Consider the following 26,734-nt stretch of genomic DNA (forward strand, 5'->3'; position numbering starts at 1 on the left):
GCTGTTCAATGTTCTGTTAAATTTTTCAATTTTAAAGTATCTGACTCCACCTATGAGGAGATGAGGATCTTATGCACATACTTTGGGCTAAATTCTAAGGTTAATTTAAGATAATCGAGCAGTTTGGGATTTAACAATGCATAGTCAAGTGCAAAATGTTCCAGCCTCAACAGATGGTACTGAATATTAATGGACCATTCCTACAATGTACTTCCAACCTTGTACTCTGTCCCACTCATCCTATTGCCCCTTCCTCCCTTACCCTATAAATCATCTGCTAACACTTTAGTTTGCTTTCACTTGAAAATCCACAGCCTTGTTTTCTGGATGTTACTTTCCTTTTTGTTTATCTATTTGGATCTTTTATATTAAAAGGTGTCTCGCACTCTGAATTTATTCTTTTACTTTTTATGTAGCTTGCTTTTAAGTAACCACTTTTGTTTGTTCAGTCTCTGCAGCAGAACGGGGAAATTTCCCCATGCAACTGGATTGTGAAATCTATGCTAATAGTATATACACCAATAGAAAAAGTCCAGATAGACATGATTAGCTTTGAGTATTGTATCTTTAATTTTTAATTGGATTTTTCTGTCACAGTACCAAAAATAATATAATTCTTTCAATAAGTTAGTGTCATTTTAGAGAGTTGATGTGGAGTCTGGAAGAATGACAGCTGCATCATCAAAAGCCAAATACCTTTTGGGATAGTTAATAGATATCTCAGATCATCAGTACTGATCAGCAGATCAATTATTAATTATTTATATACTATGTAAATGATGAAAAGCATAATTGACAACATGCCTGCCAGGTGTATGCATTTATCTTAAGTAAGCTGCCAATTACCCTGTCAATTATTGGGTTTTTTTTTACAGATTAGTCCCAGAGGAAGTCATCGCATCTCAGCAAGAATATCTGCACAATAATTTTCTCTTGTTCTTGTTGCAGTCAGGTATGATCATTTTTGTTTGTTATATACTCATTTAAATCTTACCGAACCTTTGAAGACTCATATATTCACTGCTATTCTTACATAAATTAAAGAGCTTTGCTAAAACTATTATGTGGAGCAATTTTCTTGTCTGGAAAGAGTTTTTTTTCCCTTCAGTATTTAGTTCTAAGTATATAGACTTCTTTCATCAATGTTAGTGCGTTATTTATCACTCCATCTTTACAATTTATTGGATGATATAATTTCTGCCAAAAACACTAATGAAACCTTTAAATATCATGGTAGTGGCTGAATGAAAATGCACTGTAAAATTAATTTCAAATTGACAAAAAGCTGTCGGCAGCAAAAGCAAAATATCCCGATGCAGCTTGTAATTCATTAGCCTTTGGAGATGTTGGCCAACTGGATTAATGGTAGCAGGCTGCTGCCTTTCTTGCAGTTTAATTTCTTTAAAATCTCTGGTCCTGCAGCAAAAAATTAATTAAAAATAGTTAATCAACAGGTGACTCATTCCCTTAAAGTTGTGATTAAGGTTTTGTTGTATATTGTACTAGTAATCAAATTTTGCCCTTTATGCTGAACATTTCCCATTGGAAGGTCGTCCAAAATGTTGTCTTGAACCCTGCCTGTGGGTCATTGGGTCAGAGCCTGTTGAAGACCAGCTGACCTTTCAGAGGGGACCGACTGCTTGCTGGGTGTTAGTGCATTAGGAGCAATGTTCTGGATTCTCATGCTTGCACACTTAACATTATGAAATAGGTTGGAGTCAGAGGTGGGTGCAACTGACCTTTTGCTTTGCCTCAGCTTCAACATAGACTGTTTAGAAATGACCTGAGCAGGGGGATTGGATGTAGCACCAACTGTTATTGATGCATTAAAGCACAGCCTTAATCATTTTTTTGTCTGTTTGTCTTTGTCTGTTGGCTTGGGTTCATCCCCTGCCCTGGTGATTGATGATTTGTTTTTATTTTAATTAATATTATTTTTGTTTTTTTTTTGTTTTTATTAACTGAAATTTCACATCCAAAAATAGTTAAAAGTCAAGAAGATGCATTACACTTAAATCCTATCATTTCGCCCACATTTTAATCAAACAGATTATATTTGTATATTTTTATTTCATTATAAAATTAATATTATTTTAATTAATTTACATCATTTAGTTTGTATATTTACATGAGTTTTTCTATTTTTATGTACTATATTTTAAATGTCTGATCATTGGAGACAATGCGAAAAGGACTTCTGTGCTAGAGAAACAAGGACAGCAAATGGGCCACCTGAATAAACAAGGCTACAATCAAGACATGGTATAATTTAAATGTAAATGCTTAAATTTTTAATTTAAGATTGGACATACAGCACAGTAACTGGTCTTTTTGGCACATAAACCCGTGCCGCCAAATTATACCCAATTGACCTACAACCCCCAGTCTATTTTGAATGGTGGGAGGAAACTGGAGTCCCCAGGGAAAACTCGTGTAGCCATGGGGAGAATATACAAACTCCTTACAGATAGTTCAAGATTTGAACCCCGGTCCTGTTCGCTGACACAGTAACAGCATTGCGCAAACCACTACACTAACCATGTAATGATGAAATGCCATTGAAGATATGGTACAATCTTTTAATTGCTAACCTTTTACATACTTTTACTGAAAGGTATATTCTCTTAGATGGATCAGTGGATTTGCCTGAACAGATTTATTTCAGGTCATATACTCAGGATGCAAACTCATTAAAGCAGGGATAATAAATTATTAGTCAGCTAAATATGAAGGTGAGTAGCCTGCAGGTTGGCATGAATGTCACCTATGAATTTGTGGTTTCTGAAGTATAGAATGCTGTCCAACTGTATGATATTGATTGTCATTATCCTTACAATCCCTTCAGGAGAAAGTATGACCTCTACTAATCGCAGCATAAATAATGTTTAGTCTTTGCTGCTGGCTTCAAGAATTATCATTTTATTTTTTTAATGTGTATTTCCATTCCATCATAATGGAAGATATAAAGGTACTTCCAAGTCAGAATTTTATATTTACACTATTTTGCATGAACTCCAAACTAATGAAATGCTTTCTGTTTGCATTAGTAATCTTTTAAGAGTTTAATGCTAAATGTGTTATTTGTCATGTATATTCTGCATGGAAATTCTTTATTGCTACAGCTGAGCAGGTACTTGGTTTAAAAAAAAAAAATCTATGAAAATAACTAAAAAACAACTACATTTCTATATTGACTAGAATTAAAAGAGACGATAAATAAAAATATATATAATAAATATTCATTGCACTGAAAAAAAAGGCTGAGTTTGACATAAATCAAGTTTAAATCACTGTGGCAAAAGTGCAATATAAACATGGTAAAATCCTGTTAATGAATTGCAAAGATAAAAATGTTAAATAAATCCTAAAAATGTTTCAGAACATAAAAAATTAGGTTCAATCAAAATGGACAAAGATCATTATTGGAGGCATATTTTCGATGAACAGACACTATGGACTGAATAGTGAGAAACACCAGCGACTGTCGCGAACTGTCATCATATACCCAAGCACAGCCACTCCAGACATGAGTGGAGGAAATTTAGAGTTCACAGATATGTACCAGGTGAAGCAGGCACTTACTGAACTCCCCACCTCTAAACTGTCTAGTGGTATAATGGATATTTTGTAATCTTCACTGCTATGGAGATGAGTGTGACACAGTGGTGTAGCCCCAATGACCCATTTCAGTTTTGACATTTGGAACTGTCTGTGTGAAGCTTTCACTTCTCCCTGGTTTCTTCCATTGCTCAGGTTTCCTCCCATGTCACAAAAACATTGATTGACACTGACAAAAACAGTGGTGGCATTGGTGTGAACCAGGGAGGGAGAGGAGACAGGACTCTTCTGTGAGGTCTTACTGAGCAGTTGTTATGCTAGTGGCCCTGTACAAATTTTAAATGGCCTGTGGAAGGGACCACCAGCAATTTTTTAAACATTGGTGAAACCACAGAGGTCTGTATCCAAGATGGCAGTGCCCATGCTGGGCAGCAATCCAGGAGGTTGCAGACTCTGGGCAATTAGCAGAATGGCAGAGGACGCCAGAGTGGGAGAACGTGTCCTTTCTTGCTTCACTGAAAATGAGAAGCCTGGGAGAGGACCCGAAAGGGAAGATGACTACACCAGTGAGGGGCTTGACAGCTGAAGATTGATGGCTGCTGGAGACTAGCTCATGATACCAGGTATCAGGACTGGTATTTGTGAGAGGACCGATGGGCAGCAGAGCTCCCAAAGAGCCCAGGGTATTAACAGCTTCCTGATTGCATCATAGGTTCGGATCTGGGAGCTCAGGTTCACCTCTGGAACAAGCAGGAGACTGTGTGGCTGCAGAGGGTGGAAAGTGCATGAGGCAAAGTCATGAATACTCTGTGTCTTGAAGAGGCTTTCTTTTGCTTCTCTTTCTCATTGCTGGGGATGCCAGACTAGTGACGCCTATTTTTGTGCCTTTTCGGCAAACAAAAGTTAACAATTGTGTATTATGTACACGTCAATAAAGGAATGATAATAGAATCTTATGTGGAGATGAATAGTGGAATCTGAAGGGAAATTGGCAAGCATGAGGGGTGAATAAAGTGTGTTTGAGTAGGAAGAATGTGAAAGAAGACAGTGGGCTGAAGTGCCTGTGCTGTATCTCTCTGTGACTATGAGAAGCACCCCTTGCAATAGGAGAAAGAGAAGAAAAAGAGAATCCTTTCAGAGTCACTAAGTGTCCGTGGATTCACCTCCAGTGCTTCCATAGCCTCCATAGCTGCACCGACTACTGTTCTATTCATCAGCAACTCAAGCTCTAGATCCAAACCTCTGACATGATCAGAAAGCTTTCAGCACCCAAGATCCTTCAGGGGCCCTTCTTCCCCTCAGTGCCCTCTTGAATCTTTGCTCTGATGCCTGGTTCCTGTGAGCCAGTCTCCAACAGCCCGTAGCGCATATGTGTCCCCTGATCATAAGTTGCCTACAGCCTGTGTGTGTCCCTCAACTGCTAAGCCCAAAACTTCTAATGAACACTGAGCATCCAAAAACTTCATATGATTGGACAAGTATAATCTGGCAAAACAATGTTCTCCGGGCCTCAGTGCAAAACATGCAAACACATAAAACACATAGAGACAAGCAATACATATGCAGGACAAATATACATAAATAAAAATTGTTTAATAATTAGTAGCCCCTTGGATCTATGCCCGTGGGAAGAAACAGTTCCACAACCTAATGGTGCTGGCTCTGCTACTTCTGTATCGCTTTCCCAATGAGAGTAGCTGAAAGATGCTGTATGTAAGGTGGTAGGGTCCTCAAAATTTTTTTGCGTCCTCTTCAGACAACAATCCCGGTAGATCATATCGATGGAAGGGAGGTGGTGAAGAAGGGGGACCCTAGTGATCCTACCTGCCAATCATAGTCCTGTGGATTGATCACCAATCCACTTCTCTACAGCAGCTCTACCACACTGATACAGCCCGCCAGGACACTCTCGATAGAGCTCCTGTAGAAGCTTGATGTGATGTTGGCTGGTAGCCTTGTCCGCTTCGGTCTTCTCGGGAAATGCAGTCGCTGTTGCGCCTTCCTGGCAAGTATGTGTCCGGGGTTAGTCACTTGTTAGGCAGACAAATGATTAAAAACAATTAAACTATTTAGAAAAACTTGAATCATAGCATTTTATAGTACAGAAAAAGACCCTGTGACTGAACTTGACCATACTAAGTGTCTACCTAAGCTCAATTCATTGCCTACATCACCCCATTTCTCTCTGAACATGTGGCCTCCATGTATCTGTCTGAATATCATCTAAGTGTTATAATTGTATCATTTTAATAAATGTGAGATCATAATAAAACTAAATTTATTTCAATAAATATCAACATAAATTAACCTGACTATTAAACCCCTGGCTACATTTCCTTAAAAATGAATGGCAAATGCACCAATCTGATTTGACCCCCCCCCCCCATCAGTGGTAGGGAACCACTGGATCATTATGCAATGCTCCTGGATTCCATGCACCATTGGAGGGTGGTTAAAATTCCCAGGGTGAACAGCAGCTAGGACGTTAGAGCCTTTCTCACATGCCTGCGTGGGAATCCCAAATATCCTGGGATTTACTCGGGCAAGGGAGTCCTTCAGTGTTTCTTTCATTACACTTTCCAGGTCAACAAAATAGTGGTCTTGATGAGAGAAAGGAAAGTGAACAACTGGAGAACAACATCGTTTTGAAATGTAGTTATTGAAATTTCTATCCAATTGTAGAAAAATTTTCAGTGATTTTTTTTCCCCCCCCACCCCCACCAAACTCCCACATTTCTGTTGTGCTGGGAATGGAAACATTTTCAGCATGTTCTTGTTTAACCACAATGATTTAGCTTTACTCTAAAGGCTTATCACATGATTGAGTAGAATTCCAGCCTTCCATCAGAAGCAGATCGCTTCCATTTGGATGGAAGAGGGGTACTGACAGTTTTCAGATTTAGAGAATGATCATTATTCTTTACTGAGAATCACCACATGCCATTATTTTAGCAAAAAGTAATTAATCATGTTATGATTTTAGTTTTAATTAAAAATATGGCAAGAACTGATTTTTGACCACAGTATGTACAGAAAGAACACAGGTGAAAACAGCATGAAGAGATAGTGTGGACATTTTCTGATATCAATACTTTTTAGGTGATTTGTTGATATTTTTCCAGTTAAGATCTGACAATAAAATTTAAAAATGGCAGACAATTAACTCACATATTTTTAAAAAAAAACAACAAATTTGGAAGGTCCATATCACCTTTCCCTTGAGAAACATGTATTGATTTTATACATTCAGCTTTTGTCCCTTTAGAATTTCATAAATTTTGTTTATTTTCACCAACGCAATGTTGGGTGTACTTGCCAGTTATCTAAGCATCCACAGCACTACCTTCTTTCATATTGACTTAGCCAACTGCAGTCAGTGGACTTGGGGGATTATATCAGCTTTTGTGGTTGCTTCTGGTGTTGACATTCTGATGAAAGACTACCAACCTGAAATATTAGCTCTATTTCTATCTTCACAAGTGCTCCCTGATCTGCTGAGAATTTCCAATACACTTTTTAAAGTTTCTTCTTGCTTGCCACTTATTGCTTTGTCTTGAGTTTGACAAGTATGCTGCCTTCATCTCTCCTGGTGTTGACATAGTTCAGAATTTTATTGCACTCAACATTCATCAGTGCCAAGCTTGCTTCAACTAATAAAAGTCCAGTCAGCATCAGGGAACCTCAGCGGGATTACTGAATAGTCAACCCTTTATACAGCTTTTTGCATTCCTTTGCATTAGGTGGTCGACTCACGAAAATTTATTTAACAACCCAAGCAAGGATCATTTTTCACAACTAGCCTACAGAAAACCAAAGTGGAAGCAATATTTTAAATGTTATAACAATAATTTTCTTAATATGAAAGCTACATGAGTGACAATGAAAACCTAGGAGAGTGCAAATTTTGGAGTTGGGAGCTGGGAGCATAAAACAATCTGCTGGAATTACTCAGCTGGTTGTGTGTGCAGTGCCTGTGAAGAGGAAAGGAATTGTCAACATTTTGAGTCAAACCCTTGTCAGGACTCTTTATTAGTGATAATATCATGTTCTTGTTTCTAGTCATGTGCATAAGAACAATATACAGATGCATTGAAAGTCTCCCTAGGTGTTTCCCAGGTACCTAAATCACACAATGCATAAGAAGGGAAAAATATTTATTAAGATCTTCAAAATTAATATTATCTGAATAAAGTGACTTTATTCAGTCTTCAACTATTTGCAAGGTCTGAAAGATTGCAGACAAGCTATTTGATAATTCAGATGCCACCCATAAAGGAATCTCTTGCTGATTGCATTAGCTTAGTGACACAAACTCATGAAAATTAACTTCTGTGTGGGAGCTGCTTTTATCAAGCTCAGTTTTTTATACAGTAGCAATTCCTTGCATGCTTCAGACAGGCCAATCATACAATAAAAAATGGAGTCTGGCAACATATTTTACAATATTCTTTGTAAGAACTAAAATAACATTGAATGAGTTGCTAAGATAATTATGTACTATGTGATTCACCAAACTCATTAGCATGTCAAAATCAGCTGAATTCAGGTGATTGCATATCATAGTCTAAAATTACACATAAGTGATGAAATAATTCAATGTGGGGAATCCTTACTGCAACAACAATATTGTTACAATATTTCAAATTAATTGATTGAATAAATTAATTTAGAATTCTGTACTTTGTTTCAATGTTATTGAAATGGACTTTCAAATTCTCAAAATATTTTCAGGGAACAACTTAATTTAAAATTTTGCCCGATTTTTCTTTGCATAATGCCTGGATTACATAACTAACTGGACCAAATAGTTTTGTTGGCGAATGACAAAAACTTAGCATGCAGGAAGGCATATTGGCTTTTATTCAGAGGATTGGAATTTAAAAGTGGGAAAGAATTCTTACAGTGCACAGAGTACTGGTGAGGCCAAACTTGGAGAATTCTGAGGTCCCCTTATTTAACGGGCATTATGCAATCCGAGGCTGATTTCTGAGATGAGAGGGTTGGCTTTTCACAAGCAGCTGAAAAAAAATGAGGGGTGATCTTATTGAAGTATACGTCTGGGTATCTATCAAGGTGTTTCCTCCTGCAGGGGTAAGGGAACTGTCATATAAAATTGAAATAAGCAAGATTCTACAGAGGAACAAGAATCTCTGGAATTCTCTACCACTGAGGGTTGTGGGGACTAGATCATTAATGGATATTTAAAGAGGAAATGGATCATTCTTTAAAAATGTTGAGAATTTTTGGAAGGAATTGGCACCTAGGTGGAGGTGAGACTTGGGCAGATCAGCCATGATCATAATGAATGCTCGGATAGGCTTGAAGGAATGAGTAGCCTATTCTTGCACCTTTAGTGATATGTTCTTCAAACAGAATTGACAACTTGCTCTCACACCTTCATTAATGCTGCTCTCAAGATGATTGCCAGAGGTGATGTAATGCAGACGCTAATTAGATTTAACTTTGTAATTTATTTTTAATCACCTAAGAGATGAGGTTGAGTATTCCACATAACAGAACAGAATCTTCTCAATCATTCCAATTCATTTCATCATTAGTGGTAGATTTTGACAGATGTGATGGTGGTAATAGAAAAACAATTGGTATTGTTTTGTTGTTAGTCCAGGGTTTGGTGAGGTTTTGGGCGTATGGGAAAATCTACAATATTTTAGACAAATTTATTTGAATATCTGTGATGCACTGCTGCAGCAGTAGGCAGACACAAAACTCGAGAAAGACTGTACAACAGGCTTTATTCAGTTAAAAGTCTCTGCTACAGTGGTAGCTGTACTGGTGACTCCCGAGTGACTGGCTCAGGAGGAGCCGGTTCAGGATTATATCCTGGGCGGTTGACTGACAGCCAGCCGGGTGGGATTCGGTCTATTCAGGTCGGCTGATTGACAGCTGGCCAGGTGTGGTCTGTCCTCCAATGGTCTTCCTGCAGGTACAGAGATCGCCCCCTGCAATAGGCTAGTGGTGTATCACCACATTATTCAATTGCTGGCTGCATGTGTACAAACTCTTTTACACTCATATGTCCATGACATACCCATAATCCCCAGTAAAATCTCTGTGCCTGTTTTCTATACCTAGCTTCTTGTTTACATTCCTCTACACTGACCAAAATAATCATAATGTCATTAAATTTGTATAATTATTCATAGTGAGCTGTATTAGTGGTGTAGATTTTAAAAATAAATCCAGTGGTTACTTAGTTTTGTGCCATTCATTTGCAAATTAGTTTACTAGTCTCTGTATTCATTTTGACCAAAGAACGTTGCCTGTGATTCACCTTCCACATAACATGACAGCTTTGCATGGTTGACCATTACTTTCTCAAACATGAACAATTCACTTCAAAGTGATGTAATTTTACAATCTGGAGCAAATTATAAATTTCTGTAACTTTAAAAAAAAAAGTTACATAAACATTCCTTCAGTGACACCAGGTTCACATTGCCACTGGATGCTCAGGTCTGAATATGGGTTAACACTCTCCCTTTGAACATTACAGAAGTAAATGACTGCCCAGAGCATTTGGAAATTTCATATTCTAATGCTGAGATGATGGCATGAAGGGTTCATTAACCAAATGCATTGTCTCCACCGGTTTTATTCTCTCTGGAATTTGGTTTAATGTTGTCTTGAACGCTGACTTCCCTTCTTTTCCAATTGCCATACTATGCATCACTTTTTACTGCTTGCTGTGAATCTCTTCACTGCCAGTGATGTGAGTGACTGACAATGTTCTCTTCCAACTGCCTTTGTATTTTAGTTATCTGTCTTCTGCTTGATCAACCTTCATCAATACTACTTTTGCAGCCAGACTTCAGAGTGTAGACTTTTTTCCATTTCAGTCTATAGTCTTGATTCCAGCACTATCTTTATTTTAGGTTGTGTTGTGTTGGACTTTGACTGGCTTTTGGTTTCCTCACTTTCTGCTCCTTTTTTCCCATCTGCTACTATTCAGGTCTCAACATTCCTCTGGTTTGGCCCTGCCCAAGTGTCTTTATGTTCAATTCTTCTTAATGGATTCTTGATCTGCTTCCACTCAAGATTAATAGTGAGATTTGTGATAGGCAACTGAACTTAACCAACCTGCCAGACTCCCAGCTTTATATCTTGTCCATGCCTATGAGAATGTCTCCCATGTAGGCACACAGTGCTATGTTGGTTCTCCTCAGTGGATGATATTTAAAGATTTTCTGAAACCCAGCCCCGTCAATAACAGGCCACTCACCATGAGGCAGCCTTGAAACATCTATCATGGCATTCTCAATTAATAAATTGATTTTACAGTGATTCAGGGAGGTCACTCATCTCCACCTTCTCAAAGGCAATTGAAGATTGGTAATAAATATTGACCTTGACTTCAATACCAGACTTTTTAAAAAAAAATGTCAAGAATTGACTGTCCAATTATATGATTCTCCCAATAATGCTTTCAATTTTCATTTATGAAAAGGGAAAGTACATGAGGTATGTCTTGGTGATGAAATTACAGCTATTTTACAACATCTAAATGAAAGTTTCACTTTCATTTATCTAGACAAGATTCTTCCCTTAACCATCTAATATGTTAGCTGGTCATTTATCTCACTTACAATCAGTGAAACTGCTGTTTCAAATTATGCAGCAATATTTATTTTCGTAAGAGTGGTACTGCACTCGTAAGTTAGCGATAGTTTCTATGGGAGATCTTGGAGATCTAATTATTTGGCTGGTGATGTAAAGCTCAAACAAAATTGATACATCATTGATAATTGAATTTTAAAATAAAAATGTTTGAACAATGACAATAGCAATTGTTATTTAAACAATAACAGTTGTAGCAGTTCATGCAAAGTTATTTGCAGACCTTCTTATTTTCTACTGTGCAGGATTAAATTTTCCACATCCCCTTGTCAATTGAAGACATGGGTTAATTTCTCATTGTGTTAGGATCCTATTGCATCAGACTTTTCAATTCCTAAGGTGTCTCATCGCTTTCTCATATAGCAACTCGTATCATCTCTCTCCTATGTCTCCCTTCCTCCAGGTTCCCACACCCTTCCCTTCCTACTCCAATCCAAGACCTACCCTTCTCATCACTTCTTTCTCTTCTACCTTCCACATGTATCCTCCTATTATCTCTTACCTGATGGTCTGTTCTCCCCCTCGCCTTCCCCTTCTCTCCTCTCCCCACCTTTTTATTCAGGTTTTTACCTCTTCCCCCCACCCCCCCCCCCCCACCCCCGATTCCTGATGAACAGCTCAGGTTCAAAACTTTCTTAACCTTTTACTTCCTATAGATGCTACTTGATCTGCTGAGTTTTCCCAACATTTGTATGTATTGTATTCTGGGTAATTCTATGTAAGGTTTGGGGTGAGTAAACATACTCTCAAGTCTCTGCATTAATGACGGTTCTGTTTTCCTTGGGTGTTTCCATGTTCTTGCAGATTTATGAAAATTGTTAAGATTAAAGTGACTATTTTGTAATAAAGCCTCATAACTAAATAAGCTTTTTTTCTTTGTGATTTTTTTTTCACATTAGAGTCCATTTACTATAGTGGAAACAGAATAATCTGTCATCCATTTCAGTGTTTTCCATTTATTAAATCTTGCTGACAATGAATTCCTGTTATTTAGTTTTATGAGCAAGTCTCTGGCCTTTATCTAAAGTCAGTGTGAAACATTTCAAGCTCCTCCTCCACACCGGCTTGTTTCACATAGAGAACTCGATCTACTACAAATGTCTGTTCATCCTAAATCCTGAGGACATCCCTATATTGTCCATTTGCTTTTCTGACATTCATTACTGAATGAGTAGGAACTTTCAACAATCAAATGCTGGAAAAATTGAAGCCACTCATTTGAATTCCCATCACAAACATTATTCTTTCTCCAACACCTCCATTCTTCTGCTGGTTATAATTAGGGAATTGCATAGATAGGGGAACTGTCACTGTTCTTTGTTGCAAAGACCAATTCCCAAAGACTGTAATGCTACATTTAGAATGTCGCATACATGAAGTTCTTTAACTTGTCCACTGTAAGAAAGACAGAGTTGCCACCTTGTAAAGTGCCCCTCACAGAAATGAGGCTTCAGCAAGGAACAAACTCACAAAACCTGGTTTACAAGACTAGTGCTCAAACCACTGAGCTATTGGAGCCTCTGTGTTGTTCCAACTTGTGATATTTCAAGGTTACGATGATTAGAATCCATTTTGAATAAAAGTAGGTCGGGGTTTACCTGTTTCAACATGGTTGCTTTTCCTTCTTTGAAGGAAATGCTTCCATCCAATCAGCACACGCAGATTGCTTCCCACCTCAACACATCCTCCCCCCTCCATAAACATCATCATTTTGGTCCTCCTCTTGTAGTGACATCAATGAAATGTTCTTTGTTGGACCCAGCATCGTTTGATGGAACTCGTGGAAATTGCAGTTGTTGGGGAGGGACAGAGAGTGACAGCAATCTGCGCATGCATTCCAAATCACAACATAGGTTGAGAGGTAACACCACTGCCCCTAGTTATCAAGCACCACCTTGGGCTCCTGGCAGCAGTGGGGACATCAGCTTCATGGCAGGGACAAGTTGGAGTACTACCTGTTCAGGTAGACCATGGCATGATAATTTCTACTTATGATGCAAGTCCTGGAACCGAACCCTGTCGTAAGTCAGGGTGTACATGTATTGCCTGCCTAAAGCCAGGATTAAGGACATTTTACTGATCTGAAGTGGGAGTGCAGGTGGGCAGGGAAAGTTTGAGTTGCCATGGTCTATGCATGCTCTAATGACAGAGTAAAATTAGGAAGGAGACTTTGTGAAGGTATTGTCAATAGCTCTTAGCAGAACCCCAAAGATGATAATCTTTGGATTATTACCTGAGCTACCTGCAAGTTGATGGAGGGTGACAGGGACTGGAGAAATACATGCCTGACTCAAAATCCTATGTGGGGAAAAATGTTTCCTGACTCGTGGGGAACTGGCAGCATCTGGGGGAAGAGAGAACCATTCAGGGCTTTAATTAGAGATGAGTTGGTTCAAGAAATGGGATGTTTAAAAAATAGTAGTGATACAGGGTAGTGAAAGAAAGAATGAGAACAAAAACATGAAAGAACAAGGTAGAAAATCTGTGCAGTAAAAACTTGAATTAGATTAAATAAAGACAAGCTTGAGGCTCTTTATTGGAATGCTTACAGCATTGTTAACAAGGCAGATGAGTTAACAGCATGAATAAAAATAAATATGTAAGTCGCAGAGATGTGCTTGCAGGATAACCACATTCACAATTCCAATTCATTGGATGTTGTAAAATAAGTAAAAATAAAAACGGAGTGGAGCAGAATTATTAATAAAGAAACCCTCTGTGTGGTGTTTGATAATTATATAGACGTAGTGCTGTGTTTCTCAACCTTTTATCACCCACTGTGGACCACCTATAACAGAGTGGCGACCTTTTAATTTTTAATTTAGTCACACAGCATGGTAAAAAGGCATTTTGGCCCACGAGCATTTTCCGGGGTTTTGTTTAATTGGGTGGCACGGACTCGTGGGCCAAAATGGCCTGCTACTTTGCTATTTGTCTGAATTAAAAATTAAAAGGTTGGTCACTCTGATACCCAAGGCCACCATTGGAGCGGAGAGGGAGAATTTTGTGATCGGTAAGTTCAAACCCTTTCCCAAACCACAATGGGATTTTTCTTTAGTTTTGGTGGGAAAATTTGAGGTTTTGTCATCAAATTTACACCCTTATTTTTCATATTACATTTATTGTATCAGTAATTTTTGTCTTTGCCAAATCATGAGGATCACCTATAACAACCCTTGGACCAAAAGACATGGGTGTGAATGACAAAATGGGTGGGAGTGGTCTATAGACCACCAAAAGGTTGACTCACTATAGGACACATCATGAACAGAAATATTATGGAAGTAGAGATGTGCAATTTTTGTAGGTGATATGAATCAGCAAATTGATTACATCAGTTGAACTGGCAAAGGGACCGAGGAACATAAATGAGTGGAGTCCAAGAAGGTTGCAGTATATTTTACAGAATCTAACTGGGAACAGGCCATTTTAGATTTAGTCATGTGTAATATGGTGCGATTAAGAAGGGGATCTTCTGAAGCGTTTAGTCAGAATATGGTGGAATTCCAGATGCAGATTAATGGCGAATACGTTGGGTCCAAAACCAATGTTCCCTCTAAGCTGTGCATGCATGCACAAATAATCTCCCTCTCGCTCTCTCACACACAGTTTCAACCCCCCGATGTGCGCGCGCACACTGCACAACTAGGTGTTCATCGATTTCCTTCATGGTGTACACATACTGTTTGTATACGTGAACACTGGCCTCGGTAAATAAAAAGATTTGAAGGAAGATCATTTAAAATTGAACTGGAGAAGTAGATTAATGAAAAGGTCAACTGATGAGCAGTGGCAGAATTTAATTGCACTCACCAAAAATTCCTTCCAATCGGGAAGGACTCAGTGAGAAAAATGAATCAAATATTATGGTTAACCAAAATACTAGATCAAAAACTAGAACATACAAAACTCCCCCATCCACTCATGCTCAATGACTAAGGGACATTATGACCCGCTTAAATTTAGAAAAGGTTTGTTGCTTCATTAATAACTCAAATATAAAGTTTCAAATGCTGTGGTGACCATTCCTGAATTATTGTCACAATTTTTACGTATAATATCAATTCTGGATTTTAATATTTGCTCTTGTATTTTAGGAATGAAGTACATTTTTTCTTAAGCCATATAACATTGGTTTGGGGATGGGGTTCAGAGTCATGCTATATATGACAAGATGTTCTTCTTGAAATCTTTTGTATATTTATATTATGGATGCGATATGTATGCCTTATAGTTTGATGAGTTATTTAATCACATTATTTGTATTCTATAAATGTTTTGTACATGCATGTTTGTGATAGTACAGATCTATCACCAATGTACATAGTATATATAGTTACTGTATCTAGACTGTGCTTACAGCGATTGGCTGAGAGCTAAGCCACGTCTATTGTCTGGGCCTTAAAGGGTTGTGTCCCTAGCCAGGTCGGATCATTCCGGACTGGTCGGCCACCTGTGAAGAGCTCTGGTCTTTTGCTAATAAAAGCCTTGGTTTGGATCAACAAGTCTTTGGTTCTTTCGACGAGCTCTACAATTTTATTAGCAAAAGAATTTTTTTTGAAAGGGATGGAGCGTTTAACTCGGCCAGAAAAACTTGATATCGACCCACAGTCAGCTACAGCCTTCAAAGCCTTTAACTTCTGGCTGCTGAACTTTGAAAACTTCCTGAGACTCATTGAGGTGGAGGAGGATAACCAGCGTCTAACAGCATTGCTGTCTATGGTGTCCTTGAGAGTCTGAGAACATCCAGGATGAGACCACTTACACCGCAGCCATAAAGGTACTGAAAGGACTGTATGATCAACCGGTGAACAGAGTTCATGCCCGGCTCGTGCTTGCGTCGAGGAAGCAACAGCCCGGCGAGTCCAGCAGGGCATATTTACAAGTATTAAAGGCATTGGGCAAGGACTGTAACTGTGTGGACAAAACTGCTGCCGAGATCACAAATGATCTCGTCCGGGATGCCTATGTGGCCGGGCTCTGATCGAATGAAGTGAGGCTGCGCTTGCTCGAACAAGGGGTAGAAAAACTAGAGGACGTGGCCCGGATTGCAATCACAATGGAGGATGCAGCCTTAAAGTCCACTGAGCTTTCTAGGGACTGGACCACTCGTTCTGATGTGAGTAGAGTGCCCTTCTACCCTACCACCCCCCGAGATACTGACGGCCTGTCGGCTGCTGCTACCCTTCCCCGTGCGAACCCAAAATGTTATTTCTGCGGGAGGGACAAGCACAGCAGGTCCCAGTGCCCAGCAAGAAAAGCCAGGTGCCAGAAGTGCCTTAAAAAGGGCCACTTTGCTGCAGTCTGTAGGTCTAAAATGGCCGCCAGCAAACACAGTGCCTCGTGTAAAGCCCAATCGCCACTATCCCATTCAAACTCTTCTTCCCCAGAGCTCTCGTCCAATGAGAGCGAGGGCTCCCCTGCACGGCAACGCCTGACGTCACAGAGACGCTGAACCCGGAAGGGGCAGCCCACCCTCGCAACCATGGTGTTGGCTCGCCCCCGTGCGGAACACTCGACGCTACCGCCGCTGCTGCCGCCGCTACAGACACCCCTACGGCCAACCAGGTGCTCACCCTAGCGTCCATTGCCGACGACCGCCAGGGCCCGACCGCCGCCACCAATGACCTACCCACCGCCAATCGTGAGCAACTACACACCCCACTACTTACCATTCATTGGCCAACGCCGCCACAACAGCACTTCCGGGAGGTCCTCCAACCTGCTCCTCGAGCGTTGACGACGTCATCCCGTGGCGTGACGTCATCCCGTGGCGTGACGTCATCCCGTGGCGTGACGTCATCCCGTGGCGTGACGTCATCCCGTGGCGTGACGTCATCCCGTGCAAAACTCCCCTGTCAACTGCTTCAATAACACTAAACCAGCAATGCTCTCATCCCCTCGCCAGAGCAATGGAACCGATTAAAGTGCATGGACACTACACCAATTGCTTATTTGACTCTGGGTCAACTGACAGTTTTATCCAGCCAGATCTGGCTCTCCGTTGGGGACTTGACATTATCCCCACTACCCAGAGGATCTCATTAGCGACGAGGTCGCACTCGACTGGGATAAAGGGGTATTGCATCGCCACGCTGGAAGTACAGGGCGTAACGGTCACCCACTTCAAATTATTCGTCCTTCCCCAATTGTGCGCCCCAGTGTTGCTGGGATTAGACTTCCAGTGTCAGTTCCAAACGGTGTCCCTACACTTTGGGGGACCCCACGCTCCCCTCTCGGTCTGCCATCGCCCCACCCCCGAAGCACCCGAGAAACCTGCCCCTGTGCCCCGGGGCCAATCTTGCGGCCTTTCCACACTCCGGATTGCTCCGCCAGCACTCTTCGCAAACCTTACCCCTGGCTGGAAGCCTGTGGCCACCAAAAGTCGGCAATATAGTTACGAAAACAGGCAATTCATTAGCAGTGAGGTGCATAGATTGCTGGATGAGGGCATCATCGAACCCAGTTCAAGCCCCTGGAGAGCCCAGGTGGTGGTTGTCAAGAATGGGGAAAAACTACGGATGGTGGTCGACTATAGCCAGACCATTAACCACTTCACGCTCCTGGATGCGTACCCCCTGCCACGCATCACAGATGTGGTGAACCAGATCGCCCAATACTGCATTTTCTCCACTATTGACCTATGTTCAGCCTACCACCAGCTCCCGATCCGCTGCGAGGACCGACCATTCACGGCCTTTGAAACGAATGGGCAGCTATATCAATTTCTCAGGGTATCATTAGGGGTCACGAATGGTGTCGCGGTCTTCCAGCGGGAAATGGACAGGATGGTGGACCAGAACGGGCTAACCGCTACCTTCCCGTATCTGGACAATATCACCATCTGCGGCCACGACATGCAGGACCACGACGCCAACCTAGACAAATTTCTTCAAACTGCCCGTCGGCTGAACCTGACTTAAAATTTGGACAAGTGTGTCTTCCGGACCACACGACGCGCTATTCTAGGTTGTGTGGTGGAGAACGGGATAGTCATGCCAGATCCTGACCGCATGCGTCCCCTAATGGACTTACCCCCCCCCCCCCCCCACACATACCCAGAAAGCTCTCAAACGTTGCCTGGGCCTTTTCTCGTATTACGCCCAATGGGTTCCACACTACGCCGACAAGGCGCGTCCTCTTATCAAGAACCCTCCAGGGTCCGGAGAGTAGACACTCCTCGATCGAGAAGGAGGCCCAGGCCATAGTTGAAGCGGTGCGTCGTTGGAGACATTACCTCGCTGGGAGGCGCTTTACACTGTTGACTGATCAACGCGCGGTCTCTTTCATGTTCAGCAACACCCAGCGTGGTGAGATAAAAAACGACAAAATCGCCAGATGGAGAATCGAACTCTCCACCTTTAACTATGACATCCTGTACCGGCCTGGTAAGCTCAACGACCCGCCTGACGCGCTCTCCAGGGGGACGTGCGCCAGCATACAGATGGACAGACTACGGAAACTCCATGAGGTGCTCTGTCATCCAGGGGTCACTAGGTTTGCTCACTTTGTCAAGGCGCGCAACTTACCCTACACAGTCGAGGAGATCCGCTCCATGACCCGAGCCTGTTCGGTGTGCGCTGAATGCAAGCCCCACTTCATCCGTCCGGATAACTCCCACGTTATCAAAGCCACCCGCCCCTTCAAGCGTCTTAGCGTAGACTTTAAGGGGCCCCTACCGTCGACCAACCGTAATACCTACATCCTTACAGCCATCGACGAGTACTCCCGCTTCCCATTCACTGTGGCCTGCCCAGACACCACTGCCACCTCAGTGATACAGGCCCTTCACAGTATTTTCACCATCTTCAGGTACCCCAATTCCATCCACAGTGATAGGTGGTCCTCATTCATGAGTGCAGAGCTGCGACAGTACCTTCTGGAATGTGGTATTGCTTCAAGCAGGACCACGAGCTATAACCCACGCGGTAACGGCCAGGTCGAGAGGGAGAATGCCACCATATGGAGAGCGGTTACACTTGCTCTCCGGTCTAAAGGTCTCCCCACCTCTCACTGGCAGGAGGTTCTCACTAGTGCCTTACACTCCATCCGCTCCCTCCTATGTACTGCAACAAATGCCACCCCCCACGAAAGGATGTTCCTTTTCCCGAGGAAATCCGAATCAGGAACCACTGTACCGGCATGGCTCACTGTCCCTGGCCCCGTCCTTTTGCAATGCCACGTCCGGCACTCAAAGAACGACCCCTTGGTCGACCGAGTGACTCTACTTCACGCGAACCCACATTACGCCTATGTTGAGTTCCCAGACGGGCGGGAGGACACTGTTTCGGTGCGGGACCTAGCTCAGGACGCGGTAGACCCAGCAAACCCCCCAATCTTCCCCAACTCTTTATTCTCCAGGCCCCGTGCCGCAACAGAAGGACCAACAGCACCCCAATGACCCGAGCCACCCTGCCGACAACACGACTGGGGAATTGAGCGACGGAGCAGTCGCACTCGACGAGCCCGCTGGTGACACCACTCCAGCGACCCCAATCCCGGCACCACGGCGGTCACGCCGGATGGTCAGACCCCCTGACCGCTACAGTCCTTGACCTACCCCTTCCTTTCATTCTCTCCCTCGTTTTTGTTTTTTTTCTCCCAGGGTCAGTTCTCCAAGAAGGGGTGAATGTGATAGTACAAATCTATCACCAATGTACATAGTGTATATAGTTACTGTATCTAGACTGAGCTTACAGCGATTGGCTGAGAGCTAAGCCACACCTATTGTCTGGGCCTTAAAGGGTTGTGTCCCTAGCCAGGTCGGATCATTCCGGACTGGTCGGCCTCCTGTGAAGAGCTCTGGTCTTTTGCTAATAAAAGCCTTGGTTTGGATCAACAAGTCTTTGGTTCTTTCGACGAGCTCTACAATGTTTATTTGTGAAAAATCAATAAAAATCTTAAAAGGAAAGTGCCAACTACTGGTGCTAAACCAGATGACAGGTAATTTCTCATGACCAGTATTAAGCAATTAAAAAATGGTAATAAGGGATAAATTTGATTGAGAGTAAAACAAGCATCAGAAGCCTATTATAATCTAGATGAGGAGGAAGAGTGCAGTTAAGTGCAGGATTCTTGGATATTATAATTCGTATTGAGAAACAAGCAAATGGCAGACAATTTAAATCAATACTTTGCGTCAGGGAGGCTATTACAAATATTTCAAAGGTAATTGAAACATTACAAATATTGGAGACATAAACTTGTAATCGTCCTTATCATGAGAGGTAACATGGGATGAAGGCTGACATGCTTGCAGAACCTGACAGCATCCAAGAGTTTGAAAGAAAAATTAAGAAGGAAAATAGGGTGGCGGAACATTGTGCGGCACGCGCGGTAGTAAACAGCTGCATAACACAATGTAACGCTTCCCTGAACACAGCAAACCCCGTGCGGTTGATAGCTGGAGCAGTACAAGACCAGCAGCCCTAAAATGGCACTGGCCAAGCTAACAGATCAATAACAGGCTGGGGAAAAAGGGTATTCACATGCAAGAATGTTCCCGCCCGATATTGCTATTCATGCTGCTGATGTCAGTCAATCAAATGGTGAGAACTCCAAATGGATAAAAGGAGTCTTTCCAGCCTCAATAATCAGAGCTTAACCTCCCACACTACGAGTATGTTTCTTTGTAGCAGTCAGCTACAATTGGTGACCCCGATGGTTTAGACGGCATCTAAACCCAGCGATGGATGGTGAAGCAGTGATCAGCGCATTCAGCCTCAAGCTCCCATCCTTCTGGACAATTCGACTCGGCATGTGGTTCGACCAGGCTGAGGCTCATTTCCAGATTTGGGGCATCACATCTGAGACCACACGGTACTACCACATGGCCAATGGCCTCGATCCAGAGACCACAGACAGAATAGCCAACTTCATCCACCATCAGAAGGCACTTACACTGTCTTCAAAGAGCTATTAACCGAGATCTTCGGGCTCTTGTGGTGAAAGAGATGGGCTCGGCTGTGTGGATGGGCTAGGGAACAGATCCCTGTCAGTGCTCATAAATGAGATGCTGGTCCTCCTGGGAAACCACGAGCCCTGAATCATGGTTGAGCAGGTATTCGTGGAGCAGCTACCTGAGGACATCCAACTGCTCCTGGCTGACGTGGATTTCAGTGACCCCCCTGGAAAGTCACAGCACGAGCAAATATTCTGTGGAAGCAGAAGTGCTCGGCTCCTGTGGGGCTCGTCAAGAAGTCTCACAACCAGACCAAGGTAGGCCCTCAAAAGGAGTGGGAGGGATGAGTCCAAGGAGAGATGGTGCTTCTATCACCAAAGATGGGGCTCCAAGACTGGCCTATGCCATTGAGAGAGCCTCTTGTATGTATGTGATCGCCTTTCCAGTAGATGAGTCTTAGTGGATACAGAAGCAGAGGTCAGCGTGATGCCTCCGACAGATTTGGACACTAGATTCAGGCAAGTGGGCCCAGCGTTGAGGGCTGCTAATAACAACAACATACGGATCTATGGCACACGTAGGGCCGAGCTGCAGTTCGGAGGCAGTCACTTCTCGTGAGAGTTCATGCTGGCTGCAGTGGAACAGCCATTCCTCAGAACGGACTTCCCGTGGGCCCACAGCCTCATAGTAGACCTCAAGGGCAAGAGACTTGTGCATGCGGAGATGTTCCAAACCTTCACATTGAGGGGCGCCGGGCTCCCAACATTGCACCTGGATTCTGTCCACAGCTCAGACGATGAGTTCTCCAAAGTGCTGGTCGAGTTCCCAGCAATGCTTTCCAATCATTTCATGGTGGAGGTTCCCCAATATGGCCAAGGATCCACCTCTCCATGTAAGGAGGAGTTCTGCAAGCTTCAGGAGTTGGGCATAGTTCAGTGGTTGGATAGTCCATGGTGCTGAAAGCATCTAGGTACTGGAGACCGTACAGTGACCACTGTCGGCTTAATGAGGCCACCAATCCAGATTGTTACCCCATGCTGCATATCCAGGACATTGCGGCAAAACTGCACGGAGCAACGATCTTCTCCAAAGTGGACTTGGTTCGAAGGTACCACCAAATTGCAGTGCACCCTGACAACATCTCCAAGATGGCCATCATCACTCCATTCAGGCTGTTCGAGTTCCTGAGGATGCCATTTTGGTTCAAGAACATGGCACAGACCTTCCAGCAAGTGATGGACGCGGTGGGCCAAGTCATGGACTGCACCTTCGATTACTTAGATGATCTCCTGGAGGCGAGCAGAACCCGGCAGGAACATCTACAACACCACCAAAGCCTCTACAGTCGCCTATGTGATTTTGGCCTTAATATCAACTTGGCTAAATCCAGTTCAGGCTGAGAATGATTGACTTCTTGCACCACAGGATTACCAAATGCAGGGCCACACCACTACCCAGCAAGGTGGAGGCCATCCGCAACTTCCTCGGGAAGTATGACCAAAGGACTGCAGGAGTTTGTAGGGATGGTCAACTTTTATAGTAGATTCATCCCTGCAACTGCTCGAACCATGTGCCCACTCTTCACCCTGATGACTGCCAAGGAAAAGGACTTGACCTGGAACAACGACTCCACATGAGCATTCATGGAAGTGAAGGAAGCCCTAGCTAATGCTGCACTCCAGGCCCACCCCAGGTCAGACGCACCCAAAGCCCTCATGATTGATGCCTCAGGAACGGCAATTGGTGGAGTGCGGCACCGTGAGCTAAAGTACAGTGCTTTTGACAGAGAGCTACTGGCACTGTACTTGGTCATCCACCACTTCTGGCACTTCCTAGAGGGAAGGGCTTTCATTGACCACAAGCCACTGACATTCACCCTGGCCAAAATCTCCGACCCCTGATCAGCCCGCGAGCAGAGACACTTGTCTTGCATCTCGGAGTACAGCGCCGATGTGAGGCACATCTTGGAAACAGATAACGTGGTCACGGACGCCTTGTTGAGACAGAGCATCCACTCTCTGGCCAATGGACTGGACTTCATCACACTGACAAAGGCACAGCAGCAGGACGACTAGATACCTCACACAGGACTGCCATCAAAGGCCTGCAGCTTGAGGGCATCCTACCTTCCTGTGCGATGAGGCCACTGGGCAGGTTTGACCTATTGTCCCAATGGCATGGAGGCAATGAGCTTTTGACTCCATCCATGTCCTGGCACGTCCATCGATCAGGACTACAGTCCGGTTGGTGGTCAGCAAGTATGCATGGCATGGGTTGCGTAAACAAGTCAGTGGGTGGGCCAAGACGTGCATGCAGTGGCAAACAGCCAAGGTACAGTGGCACACCAAGGTCACGCCGTAGCCTTTCAAACCAACAGAACAAAGGTTTGACCACATTCATGTGGACATAGTTGAGACCCTTACCAGTCTTACAGGGTTTCCACTACCTGTTCATGGTGGTCGATCATTTAATCCAGTGACCAGAAGCAATCCCCCTGGCCTACACACCCACCAGGTCCTGCGCCAAGGCACTTGTCTTGTCCTGGATAGCAAGTTTTGGACAATCACCTCTGACAGAGGTGCACAGTTTACTGATAGCCTGTGGACCGATGTTGCCAACCTGTGGGGCGCTCAGCTATACCACATATCAGCATGCCACCCGCAGTCTAATGGGCTGGTCGAGCGCTTCCACAGGCACTTCAAGGCCACTCTTATGACCAGACTCAAGGACCCCAACTGGGTGGATAAACTGCCATGGGCACTGCTTGGGATTCGTACAGCCCCATAGGAAGACTTTCTCACATCCTCTGCTGAGCTCGTCTATGGAACTTCACTCATGATCCCTGGGGATTTTGTCCCACCGGCCAAAGGTCAACAGGAGGATACAACCCCCTTCCTGGACAGGCTGCGGGAAAAGTTCAGTAACCTGGCTCCAATCCCACCCTCCAGACATGGGCAAGTCAAATTCAACATCCCTAAAGAACTCCAAGACTGTGAGTATGTGTTCATGCGCAGAGGGCCACTCCATCCACTGCTACAGAAGCCCTACAAAGGCCCCTCCAGAGTCACCTGGAACAATGAGGTCACCTTCAAACTGGAAATCAGAGACAAACCAGAGGTCTTCACCACAGACAGGCTCAAGCTAGCACACATGGACCTGACACAACCCGTGGAGATGCCAGCACCTCGATGCAGAGGCAGACCACCAAAGACTTTGGGCACTGCACCCAAGGACACTATGAACTGTAGCGCTAGTTCATGGGGGGGGGGGGGAACACACTCATGTGGCAGTCCGCCGCCACGGAGATCAAGCCGGCACATCGTGCAGCACGCACACTGTAGCACGTCCTTTAACACAGTGAGCCCGCGCGGGTGAAAGCTGGAGCAGTACAAGACCAGCAGCCCTAAAATGGCGCTGGCTAAGCTCCCCAGCTGACAGATCAATAACAGGCTGGGGAAGAAGGTTATTTTCATGCTATTGTTTGTTATTCTGATGTCAGCCAATCAAACAAACAGTGGGAACTCCAACTATATAAAAGGAGCCTTTCCAGCCTCAATAATCTCAGAGCTTAACCTCCCACACTGTGTGTGTGTATTTCTTTGTAGCAGTCGGCTACAATAGCTTATTTGTTTAGCTGATGGTTATTGTTTAGAAATAGGGAGTTGCTTGAAATTTCTAAAAGCTCAAGAGTTTCAGGAGAGCATCAGAGGATTGGAAAAATCACAACTCTGTTTCGACTGTTCAAAAAGAGAGTGACACAAAGATCAGGAAACTATAGATTTGTATGTTTATCATCTGTTGTTGGAGAGATGCTGGGAAACTATAATCAAGGAAGAAATAGCTGGTTATTTAGAAAAAATCTAATCAAACCAAATCAATGGATTTAAGAAAGAGAGATCATATTTAACACATTTTCTTGAGTGTTCTTTGATGATGAAGTCAATTGAGGGAAACTGTGGATGAATTTCCTGGAGGCATATGTTAGGGTACATGTGAAAATATGTAATATTGGAGAAGTACATAGATTGACGGTTGTCTCTTGGAAGAGAGAAAACCACAATAAAATGTAAAGATTTATCTCATGGATTTATACCAAGGATCAGCTATGGATCCGTAATTATTTACTATTTCTATTAATAATTTAGATAATGTTTGATGATGTCAAGAAATTAGGTGGGAGGGGCATGCTACAAGGATATTTGTACTCTGAGCCAGAACATGGGTAGGTTGAGTAACTGCTGAAAAACCAAACAGTAGGAAGGTGCGAGATGATGAGCTTTCATAGGAGGAATAAAAAGGCAGACTATTTAAATGAAGAGAGGGTGCAAATGAGTGGAATAAAGATGGATCCAGGTGCTTGAAACGTGAAAAGTCACCATACCTGTGCAGCAAATAATTAAGAAGGAAAGTGATGTTTTTAGCTGGGAGTTGGAGTTTAGAAATAGGAAAATATTAAAATATTCTTACAACTGTGCAGGGCATTGGTGATTTGACATCCAGAATTCTGGGTACAAATCTGGTCTCCAAGTTTAAGTAAGGATACATTAATATTTGAGATTGAGTCAGACAAATCCTGGAATATGATGATTTTCCTTTCAAGAGTAGCTTAAAAAAATGTCAGTATTCTTCACAATTTAGAAAAATGAAAGATGATACATTTACAATCTTAAGGAGGCTTGACATATATTGATGTATTTCCAGTAGTGGGAGAGCCTCAAACAAGGAATTTACAACTGTGGTTTGCAGGATTTTCTTCAGAGGGATGTAAATCTCTTGAATTCTCTCGCCAATAGTCTTATGGATCCTAAATCACTGGAGGTTTTTAAAATTTGAAAGACGGGTGAATTGATGGTTATGGGGAACTGGCAGAGGAGTTGAAACCAGTGGTAAATCAACCATTATCATGTTGAATGATGGGGCAGGCAAAAGGGGACAGATGTCCTATCCCTGCTTCAATTTGTTTGTGTTTATCTTTGGTTGTATAGTGATACCTGAAAACCTGTCTGAATAATAATGAACTCCTCTCCATGTTCAGATCCAAGAAAACTTTTCCTTTCCAACAAATGAACAGAGAAACAAAATACTTTTTCAAGTCAAAGACATCCCTTCTCTTCCCAGAGGTGCTGCCTGACCTGCTGAGTGTTTTCAGCATTTTCTGTTTTTATTTCAGATTTCCAGCATTTGCATTTTTCTGATAAGACATTGCCACAGTATTCATTGTTAATTTTAAGATTTTTTTTGTATTTTCTGATATTCATCATTGGAGTCCATTTTCTTTCAAAGTTGTACTTCTTGGACTTATTCCTTTCAAGTTGCTTTGCATATTGTCAACCAAGATTTACACAATAGTTTTTCTTTTTTTTTGGTTACCAACCAAAAAGAAAACATGTTCTCTCTAATTAGGCTTTTTTCCCCAAAGTCCCAGAGAGAAATGCTCCTGCTAAGATGCAGAGATTTGCTCTGTATTATTGTTTCATCAGGAAGTTGGTCCTAATGACTGAATATGTAGCTTTCATACTTTTCTGAGAACCTCTGATCTAAAATTATTCCATCTTGTTAAAAATAACTTTACACAAGTCCTGTCTTCACTTGTCACAAACGGAAGTATTTTTAATCCTTCTTTACTCACACCAGTAATTA

General features: G+C 42.8%; 1 protein-coding gene across 2 annotated transcripts in view; it reads left to right on the forward strand.

Moving 5' to 3' along the window:
• The window catches only part of LOC138736584 (tribbles homolog 2-like), a 192,425-nt gene that overhangs the window by 47,427 nt on the left and 118,264 nt on the right, over positions 1 to 26,734 (forward strand). Inside the window, exon 4 of one of the 2 annotated variants that reach the window (XR_011340409.1) lies at positions 876 to 952. The gene's annotated coding sequence lies outside the window, so the exon portion shown is untranslated. Of the gene's footprint in view, positions 1 to 875; positions 953 to 2,186; positions 2,276 to 26,734 lie in introns of those variants that run through there. The other variant, XM_069886333.1, reaches the window with a different exon arrangement.

This window comes from Narcine bancroftii, chromosome 6, assembly GCF_036971445.1.
Source record: "Narcine bancroftii isolate sNarBan1 chromosome 6, sNarBan1.hap1, whole genome shotgun sequence".
NCBI classification, from domain to species: Eukaryota; Metazoa; Chordata; class Chondrichthyes; order Torpediniformes; family Narcinidae; genus Narcine; species Narcine bancroftii.